The sequence below is a fragment of the Pseudorca crassidens genome, chromosome 14, assembly GCF_039906515.1.
Source record: "Pseudorca crassidens isolate mPseCra1 chromosome 14, mPseCra1.hap1, whole genome shotgun sequence".
Taxonomy (NCBI): domain Eukaryota; kingdom Metazoa; phylum Chordata; class Mammalia; order Artiodactyla; family Delphinidae; genus Pseudorca; species Pseudorca crassidens.
The window spans coordinates 62,294,574-62,303,473 of NC_090309.1; the positions used below are offsets into that span (position 1 = coordinate 62,294,574).

An 8,900-nucleotide genomic window follows, 5' to 3' on the forward strand; every position below is an offset into this window, starting at 1 on the left:
ACTCCACCTTGCAAAGTCTTTATTGTTGGGTCTATTTTTACTGGTGCCACCTGAGACTGTCCTCAGTCTCTTCCCCCTTGACCTCCCTGCTTCCTGAGGTCTAAACAGTGTATGCCTCTCAAGATGCTTGGGGTAACCTCTCCTTCAAATCCTAGTAAGATGAGGCTGCTTCTGGTACGGATGGCTCCTGCACACCTGTTTTGTACTTCATGCTTTGCAAGGCATGTCAAGTGCACCTGTTGTATGGTCCCATGCAACCCCCTGGAGGTGAGAGATTCTTCTTTCCCATTTACTCCCATTGAATATTTCTCAAGTCTTTCCACTTGCCTAAGAATCTCAGTATTTGCAGATCTCCCTTATCCATTTTTTATCATCTGTTTTCCTTTTTCTTTTCCCAGCTGTATGTGCTACTGTTCCTCCTGGGCCACTTCTGATGCTTTATTCATTCAACACACATTTGTTGCACATGGGCTCTGTGACAGGGCTTGTTCCAGGTCCTAGGGACACAGAGACAAACAAGACTATCCTTGTGGGGTAGGAAAAACACTTTGAGGTTTTTTTCTTTTTGAGGTTTATACTTTTTTTTGAGGTTTGATAATGTGCCAGTCACATTCATAAGAACTGTTTCACTTAATCTTCCTATTGTGTTTTTTTTGCTTGTTTTTCTTTATGGGCGGCCGCACCATGTGGCATGTGGGATCTTAGTTCCCTGACCAGGGATCAAACCCATGCCCCCTGCATTGGGAGCTCGGAGTTTTAACCACCGGACTGCCAGGGAAGTCCCTATTTCACTTAATCTTGATACCCTCTCTCAAGATGAGTTCTATGATACCATTCTTACAGATAAACAACACCATTCTTACAGATAAAGCACTAAGTCTTCGAGAGCTTAAGCAGGAACCCCAAGGTCACACAACTAGCCAATGGAGAGCTGGGGTTTGAACCCTGGTGTCTGACTCCAGAGTACACAATTTTCACCTTGATGCCATTGGTCCCTCCAGAGACATTATTCATAGCACTTTCCCATCCTAATCCTTGCAGGGATGAGCCTCTTTTTCCAAATAAAATCAAAATTATTTAGCAAAAAGTAACAATAACAACAACTTTCTAGACTTAGAAGCCTTTGCCACTAATTAACTGGATGATCTTGAGAACGTCGCTAACTTTTTCTAGGCTTCCATTTCCTCTGCTGTAAAACAGGGCAGGGGCAGAATTAGTGACTTCTAAGGTCCCATTAAGCTCCAATGTTCTTTTAATCAATCAGACATGTCTGCAGCACTATTTTGGAGAACTGTTTGCTTTGAGATGGAGAAGGAAAGCCAGGAAAGGCTTGGTGCTCGCCCGGTGACAAGAAACACCACAGCATCTTCTTAGCTAGTGTTTCTCTGTCAAAACATGTTTTTTAGTGTTGCAGATTCAGCCTATTAAAACCATTGTGTGCTGGCACCAAGGGTAACATAGAAGCGAGCCAATGCATTTTAAAGACATTTGTAGAATACAAACACCAACTAAGACCAAGGCACTGCTGCCACAGTGGCTGAACTCACAAGGGAAATCCCGGGACCCATCCCACCACGGCACCTTCGTGAACTCCCCTCTGCTGGCTACCCCAAGGCCAACCACAGCCTGGTAACACGGCCCCAACAACCAGCCAACTTCGGCTCTGTCGTATTCTTGAGTTCAGCCGTGTTTCCCAGCCTCTGCACGTTCCTCATGCCATTCTCACTGTCGAATTACCCACCTTCCCATCTTCACGTATGTATTAGCTTGTTAGGGCTGCTATAAAAAAATCTGGGTGGCTTAAACAACATGCACCTGCTTTCTCCCATTTTAGAGGCTGGAAGTCCAAGATCAAGATGCAGGGGGGGCTGCTTTCTTCTAAGGCCTCTCTCCTTGTTTTGCAGATGGCCGCTTTCCTGCTGTGTCATCAGAGGGCCTTTACTCTGTGCGTGATCCCTGATGTCTTTTCCTTTTCTGATAAGTACACCAGTCATATTGGCTTAGGGTCCACACATAAGACCTCATTTAGCCTTAATTACCTCTTTAAAGAGCCCAGCTCCAAGTACTGACACATTCTGAGGTGTTGGGGATTAGGACTTCAAGATATGGATTTTGAGGTGACACGACTCAGCCCATAACAACGCTGGAATCCTACCCATTCTTCTCATCCCTCCTCATGTGTTTTCACGAAGCCTGGAATTTAACCAGTTGGAACCTCTCCTTCCTTGTAACAACTTTGCTCCAGTCCACCCCTTAACAAAAGTCCCTAGTGGAGTGTAAGCTCCTTGAACAACAGAACAATGTCTTGTTTTATAAACTATGTCTTATGTTATTATATCCCCCAATTGCATATAGTTTAATGCTGTATTCAGAGTAAAAACTCAACAAATATTCAGTAGGAGAACTGATAAACTGTGGTACATCCAGACAATGGAATGTTATTTAGTGCTAAAAGGACATGAGCTATCAAGCCATGAAAAGACATGGAGAAAACTGAAATGTATATTACTAAGTGAAAGAAGCTAATCTGAAAAGGCTACATACTGTACAATTCCAACTATATAACATTCTGGAAAAGGCAAAACTATGGAGAGAGTAAAAAGATCAGTTGTTGCCAGGAATAAGGGGGAAGGGATGGATGAATAGGTGAAGTACAGCTGATTTTTAAGGCAGTAAAACTATTCTGTATGATACTATAATAGTGGATTCAGGTCATTGTATATTTGTCCATACCCACAGAATGTACAACACCAAGAGTGAACTCTAACACAAACTGTGGACTGCTGATAAAGATGTGTCAATTCAGGTTCATTGACTGTAATAAATGTACCACTCTGCTGCAGGATGTTGATACGGGGGGAGGCTGTATGAGTGTGGGAGCAGAAGGTATATGGAAACTCTATGCACTTTCTGCATGATTTTGCTGTGAACCTAAGACTGCTTTAAACAATAAAGAAAAAACCTCAACAAATATATTTTTTAATCAAATTGAATTTTCTGCACAGCCCTCACACATCTGTAAGTCTGGGTATGACTTTCATCTTTCTGTGGAAACCCTGTTTTCTTTTATAGCTAACTAGGTCTTTAGCCTGACAAGGGATAACAAAGCAATTAAGGAAGAGAATAGTGTCTGAGATTTGCTCATTCCTCCATCTAAAATCCTAATATTTGGACTTCCCTGGTGGCGCAGTGGTTGAGAGTCCGCCTGCCGATGCAGGGGACATGGGTTCGTGCCCCGGTTCGGGAATATCCCACATTTCGCGGAGAGGCTGGGTGCGTGAGCCATGGCCGCTGAGCCTGCACGTCCGGAGCCTGTGCTCCGCAATGGGAGAGGCCACAACAGTGAGAGGCCCAAGTACCGCAAAAAATAAATAAATAAAATAAAATCCTAACATTTGGATATTGCAAGACAGCATGAACCTCAGAGTAGGCAGCCCACTTCCCAATCAATGTTAACTATACTCTAAGGTGCTGTAAAACCTTGATTAGCCAGAATTAGCTATGCTAAAGGACCAGAGTTCTAGTTCACTGGTTCTATGGCTCCTGAATGGGTCCTCCCTCCCAAGCCTGGCCTCCTTGGAAGAAAGCACACCATTCTCTGAGGATAGTAGTGTTCACTCATTGTTGCCGTGACCTGGGTGTCTGCTTCTGGGGTCTAATGCTAAAGAAATAAATGTTAGAATCCACTGTAAGTGTAGCTGCTGGCAAAGGACAAATATCCAGAGAAGCTGGGCCTTTGAGCAGACACAGGGACAGCAGAAAGTTCCTTATAGTGGGACAGAGAGGAGGAGGAGGAGGGGCAAGGGAGAGAAGGTCAGAGGAGGCCGGAGATGAACCTCAGATCCTTCACCACCACGAAATTCAGCAATGTGGGGGGAGAAGTCCACGTGACTGGGAGGGCACCAAGTGCTGGATCCTCCCTGACACCCTCTATGGAGGCCATTTACCAGGTTGTGAAGATCTGTGCCTAGTGTACGTACACTTAGACCACATGCTTCAGCCCTGTACAATGCAAAGTCCAACGATCACCCTATACTAAGACTAACTTCAAATGCCACCTCCTCCATCAGGCCACCCTGATCACTCCAACTGGAAGCAATCGCTCCACTTACTCATCATCTTGCCATAGTTTCAACTGTGTTTCTTGGAGCCCATGAGAGTCAGAAGGAAGTTTCAGGAAACTCCTTAGTGAAAGGGTAGAGGGCTAGGAGGGGAAGGGCTCCCCACTACAGGTCAACCAGAACAGCTGCACTTTTTGCCTATAACATATACCAAGGTCCTTCTTACAATTCCATTTAAAAAGGAAAAACCTTTAAAACCACTAATGTACAGTGAAATAGCAGTATCCATCCTAGATAATCCAGATGGTCTCAATTTAGATACATGTTGTCCCATTGTCAGATAACATGTCAGAACATGTGTCCCTATTTGGCATTTGTAAAATATCATGGAGCTGATGACATTTATCACATAGTGTCTTGGATTATAGTTACTTGTATGCTTGTTTTATCACCTCAACAAATTATAAACTGCCCAAGTGTAGGCAGCATAATTCTTCTTTGCATCCTTTAGAGTACCTGTCACAGCGCCTTATACTCTGGTGTTCAACATGTATATGTTGCATAACAATAAGAATGTTAGGTCGCATTCACTATCAAGCAGATTTATGCAGCAGGTCCTGAGAGTTACAGCATAATGGAATGAATGCGCACAATTCTTATCTTTGCTTTCTAGACAGATCCACAATTAGAAACAATTTAAAGATAGGACTTTACAAACCAAAAAGGAGTCTTAGACCACTCTAGGAACAGAGATTTTAATATAGGGCCACAAAGGAGACAGCTACCTTTGAAAAAGCTCAGCATTCAGTGTTCACTTGATAAATCTCACAGCATTTCTGGGCTTAGGTACAAAACATAGGGTTACCATGTGCTGATTCTTGTGTGGGTGCCTAATTTGCATAACATGTCCTTCTGCTCAGACAAGTGACTGGACCACAGCCAGGAGCATCTAGATGTCCCTGGAAGGTTAAGATGAAGGCCTCTGGAACACAGCTTTCATATTGAGTCAAGTAGGTTTGGAAAGATGACAGAAACATAGGTCAGCGCAAGAGCAGTGCCAACATTACTGGCCCAATTCCTTGGCACCGTGTGGGCCCCCAATAAATTCACGTTGAATGTGTGAAATGGCTCCCCTCCCCTCCTTCTCCAGTTCAGTCAGCAGTCAGGCAGCTCAAAGCACTCTCAAGGGCACACGTCTACCTATCTATTATCCTCCTTGAGGAAACTACCACAACCATTGTTTCTACAGCGCTGAGGACAAAGGCTAGCAAGTGGGCTTCAGAGCATCCACAATGCCAGGTGGGAGAGGCGTGCTGATGAGTCTGGTCCATCAGCAGAGTGAGCTGCAGCAAAGGGGCCTGAGCCTGAGCCTAACTGACCTTGGGACCCTAGCAGGAGATTATTGTCAGATGTGGTTTTCAAACATCCCTATAAAATGTTCTCTGTGAAGTAAATGTAAAGACTGTCCTGGATGTCCCCCACTGCACATTTCCTGGTTTTCTGTGTGCCAGTCCAAATTAAGCGACCTGCAATAAGCCCATCAGAAGATGGTCTGTCCTTTGTGCACAGGAACTTCTGACACTGGGTAAAACAAGAAAGGTGACACAAGAAAGGCAGAGATGCTGAAGGCATTATGTACCTGCAGGGTAGGAGTATGTTTGGTGCCTGTGTTGGGGGGAGGTATATGGGTACCTGTCCTTCCATGTAAGTGCATAAATGCATGTAGGAGAGCAGGAGAAATGGGGGTGTCATTGCAGACCTCTCTCTTCCCCTCTCTTTTTTCAATTTGTTTCTCACTAGCCCAGAACATTAACAGACAAAATTTTACTTCCTGCTCATCTTATAATCCCTGTCATAGTTCTATAATGTTCTTTTTGGCAGGTACCAAATTGGATGAATAAAGAAACTTTGACAATGCAACAGTCTGGATTTGATACCAGGTATACAAATGAAGACGCATCAGAGAAAGAATTAGCAGGGATTGAAATCTATACAAACCAAGTTTTCACTGTCTGCATGACCTTGAATGAATCACACACCTTGCTCTAGTTCATTCAATAAAGCATTCTTTGATTCAAAAATATTTATCATGTGCCAGGTATCTGTACTAAGCTCTGAGAACATGTTCATTTACTCACTTGACAAATATTCATTAAGTCCCTACTATGTGCCAAGCACTGATCAAGTTGTTGGGATGCAGCTGTGAATAAAACAAAGTTTTTGCCCTCATAGAGCTTACATTCTAGTGATGTGGGGTAGAGGAGAAAATAAACAAATAAATATACAATCTGTTGAATGATAAGTGCTATGAATAAAGGGGGGTAAAGAGATAAGAAGGACCATGAGTGAAATTTTATACAGTCAGTCCTAGGTATTGGTTCCAGGATGACCTAAAGATAACAAAATCCCAGGACGCTCAAGTTCCTTATATAAAATAGCATAGTATTTGCATATAACCTACATACATCCTCCTGTATACTTTAAATCATCTCTGGATTACTTGTTATACCTAATACAATATAAATGCTATGTAAATAGTTGCCAGTGTGTGGCAAATTCAAGTTTTGGTTTTTGGAACTTTCTGGAATTTTTTTTGGGGGGGAATATTTTCAATCCATAGTTAGTTGAATCTGCAGATGCAGAATGTGTGGAGGTGAAAGGCTGACGAATAGGACGTGTTCAAAGCCTCTGGGGAGCTAACATTTAAGCAAAGACTTGAAAGAATCTAAGGAGGGAGACATACAGCTCTCTGGAGAAAGAGCACATCACAAAGAATATAATAGGAATGACTCCTCACTATACACAAAAGGCTTTTAAGTTGCCTTAAATCCCTTCTGGAAAGAGACAAACTGTAAATCAATCCTAAGGGCCTCACCTACCCAACATGGACAAACAACCTAAGATGAGGAAGAATGAGATGAATGTCAAAGGGTTTTTAAGCCTGGAAGGCTATTTAAATATTGATATTAGGTAATGTTTTTTATTAGTCACTGGTTTCCAGTCAAAAATCAAGTCCAAGTATGCAGCTATATTTGAAGGCCTTACCCCCAAGTAAAATTGGTGCTGCCTGAGTTCAAAAGCCAATTCAAATGCCAAGAGTCCTCCTAGGATTTGGTGGTTCACTGTGTAACCTGCTCAGAACTGTATGCTAGGCCTGTAGTCTGCATGCTCACACCATCTCATATATACTATTTCCTGCTGCATTTGATTAGGCGAAAGTGAAATCTCCTAACCGAGATGTGACCTGACGTTCTTTATTTACAGGGAAATCACTGGTTAGAAAATTCCTCAGTTTTTGGCAACTGTTCAGCCAAATTCATTAGCACAGGTTAACTTTATTCCCAGGACTGGTGCAATTCTATTTGGGTAGCAAGGAGGGGAATCCTCCAGCTATAAGGACATTCTTGTTCAAAATGTTCTAAACTTCCAGTTTCTCTTACATTTTTCCTTAAATCTAACTTGGCGGGGCGGGGGGGGGGGGGATAATCGAGAACATACACACAAGAATTCAGTCTGAATGTGGCATTTTGGAGGAAAACCCCAGCTGAGTACACACCAGTGTGTTTCAGCTTTGCTACAAGAGAAATAGTTATGCATTGTACATGGACTATAAGACATTTTTTGTAAACCTTACTTTTAAATGTTTGAATTTCAGGACTTAAAATGTTCCATGTGTTTAGTATTTCTTGTTCAGCTAGACTAAAGAAAAGTGGTTGAAAATTCAGTCTCAGCATATGTATATTTCAGGAATGTTTAATATGTTACTATTTCTGGAGCTATGGAGTTTGTGAACATGGCTTTTACATTCATCACTGGTTGTAGTCAAGGGTCACTTATTCAATATGTATTTATTGAGTACCTACTATGTGCCAGCCCCCACTTTGGGTATGCAAGATACAACAGCAAAGAAAGTCCACAAATTAGAGGAAGCAGACCATAAATGAATCTATAAGTAAATATAACATAATGTCAGGTAATGAAGAAATTCTTCCTGCTTTAAGCAGGGAAAGGGAATGTGGGTGGTGCTGCTATTCCAGAGGAATAGCCTCTCCTCTGAAGTCTCATTTGAATAAAGACCTTAAGGGATCATTTTGGTTTTGGGGGAAGAAGTACCCAGGCATACGGAGTGCCCCAGGCACTCCTGGAGTTCCTGGAAAAGCCTGGAGGCCATGTGGCCAGGGCAGAGTGAGTGAGAGGGAGAGCTGGTCATTGGAAATGAGGTCTTTCATAGAACCATATGTCAGAGGGTTCCTGGTTGCCCCCAAAGTGGAAGAACCACTGAACCCACAGTCCAGTTTCATTTTTTGGAGGTCCAAACAGTGATAATGAATTCCAAGGAGACTGTGCTATCAATCTACAATCTCCTCATTAAGCTTCATCTTACTCCGTATAAAAATTGGTATCTGTTGTTTTCTCTTCTGGACCAATTTACCCATGCATTTCTCCCCCTTGAAACACCCTTCTTGACTCCTCTCCCTGTTCAGTCTCTCCCATATTTCAAAACTTAATTTAAGCTCTGCCTCCTGTAAGAATCTTTCCCTAACTCTTCTGGATGACACTCAGCAGCTCTTCTGACACTGTGACCGGAGGTTTTACTTAGGACTTCCTCGCCATCAATAGATTGGTGTTCAGGGGAACCCTGAAATTGAATGCGAAAGAGTTTGTGTAATCCTCCATGCGTGTTTTCACAAGAGTGTTCATAAGTCCCATGAGATTTTAAAATGAGTCTGTGACTTAAAAGATTGAGATCCACTCCTTTTGACCAGTGCTTCTCACACATCAAATGTGCACATGAACCATCTACATTTCATTAAAATGAAGATTCCAGTTCAGTAGCTC

At 42.7% G+C, this 8,900-nt stretch overlaps 1 long non-coding RNA gene across 2 annotated transcripts in view; it reads left to right on the forward strand.

Moving 5' to 3' along the window:
• LOC137205684 (uncharacterized) overlaps positions 1–6,138 on the forward strand; it is a 46,817-nt gene extending 40,679 nt beyond the window's left edge. For both annotated transcript variants that reach the window (XR_010934255.1, XR_010934256.1), the window contains one exon: positions 5,943–6,138. This is a non-coding gene — a long non-coding RNA (uncharacterized lncRNA). The remainder of the gene's footprint in view (positions 1–5,942) is intronic.
• Positions 6,139–8,900: the final 2,762 nt, after the last annotated feature.